This window comes from Triticum urartu, chromosome 5 (genome assembly GCF_003073215.2).
Source record: "Triticum urartu cultivar G1812 chromosome 5, Tu2.1, whole genome shotgun sequence".
Classification (NCBI taxonomy): Eukaryota; Viridiplantae; Streptophyta; class Magnoliopsida; order Poales; family Poaceae; genus Triticum; species Triticum urartu.
In genome coordinates this window covers 159,216,906-159,218,332 of record NC_053026.1, presented here as the reverse complement: position 1 = coordinate 159,218,332, position 1,427 = coordinate 159,216,906, and the positions used below count along the sequence as shown (strand labels likewise).

General features: G+C 38.9%; 1 non-coding gene across 1 annotated transcript; it reads left to right on the top strand.

The window, feature by feature from the left end:
* Positions 1-679: 679 nt before the first annotated feature.
* Positions 680-813, top strand: LOC125511873. Its single transcript, XR_007285145.1, has one exon. It is a non-coding gene; the product is annotated as a small nucleolar RNA snoR80 (small nucleolar RNA).
* Positions 814-1,427: the final 614 nt, after the last annotated feature.

Genomic DNA, 1,427 nt, shown 5'->3' with positions numbered 1-1,427 from the left:
ATGGCATATCATTAATGTAGGTTTAATATAGTTCTAGCAGATTTAGGCAAGTAGTAGTATATCTTATCTAACTGGACTGGGTGCTCTCTTTTATATATGGAATGATATCAATGTAGGTTCAATTGGGTTATCTGTAGATTTTCCATCTTCTGCATTATTCAGATTATTTTACCTTACCTTGTTTGAACCAAGAATCTGAGCAAAATAGGTAACTGTCAACTCAAGGATTTGAATTTATTTTGGCAGGCACCAATTGGCCAATGAGATGAAGGAGCTGAAGGAGATACACATGGAGGACACCGAAGAGGAGGAAATGCATGACATCGACAGCTGCGACTTTGGCAACTCCCTTGCGGTTGTTGAATATGTGGATGAAATTTACAGCTTCTACAGAAGGACCAACGTAATTATCTGCTTGGAACCCCGGTCAAGTTATCTAGTACAGAGTTGTGTGTCTGGCCTGACCTGGCGAACTCACCCAATGCAGGTCCACTATAAGTTTGAGCTACTGGGTGAAATTTTATTCCTTACTGTCAACATCATTGATAGATACCTGGCCCGGGAAAATGTCGCTAGGAAGAAGCTGCTGCTATTGTTGTTGCAGGTTTATGGCACTTGCAGGGACAACACAAATTCCATCTATTTTTTTGTTCTTTGTTTTGATTGATGTGCGTTCATTACCAATTCCTGAGGATGATTTGTGTTCCTCATGGAGATTAGTCTCGGACGCTACAAGCTATTCTCTGTTGTGTGGTATATCCTGATTGGTGGCATTCTATGTGCCAACTTATCCTGGAAACAACACATACATTCATATGCAGTCCTCTGTTATTTTTCTTTTCTCTGTGTTAAATGATCTAAATGTGTGGACCAAATGATCTCATAGTTTAAATGCACCATAGTTTTGCATAACCTCAATACATTTACATGCACACGCATACACATTTGACTGCTGAGTATTTGAATTATTGGAATGTGGGGGTTGGTCTGTTTATTCCCATGTTATTAAGTTTTGTGTATTTAGACTGTAAATCTTAAGATATCATTGTAGCTGTAAGTAGACTACAAGTTACCAGCAGATTGTAATGCAAGTCTAATTATCACTTTAATTTTCTCCCAAATGACTGTAAGTGGACTGTACGTTGTGACACCACTGATGCCAGACCTACAAATAGTAGTTTGATGGATTTGTAGGGTTTTTTGGGCTGTGGTATTACGATAGTTGTAGCTCACATGTTTGAAACCAGGTCCAATTCCAACCCGATTAGGATTGGCGTTTTAGCAGCATGGATTTACCAAGTTGGGATGTTGGGATAGTTGGATTCCTATTGTCTCTTGTAGCACCAAATGCTAGTATGTGTTTTACTAAAGTCATCAGATAGTTAACTCACTGTGAGATGTCCACACTTGTTTTGTTAACAAACATG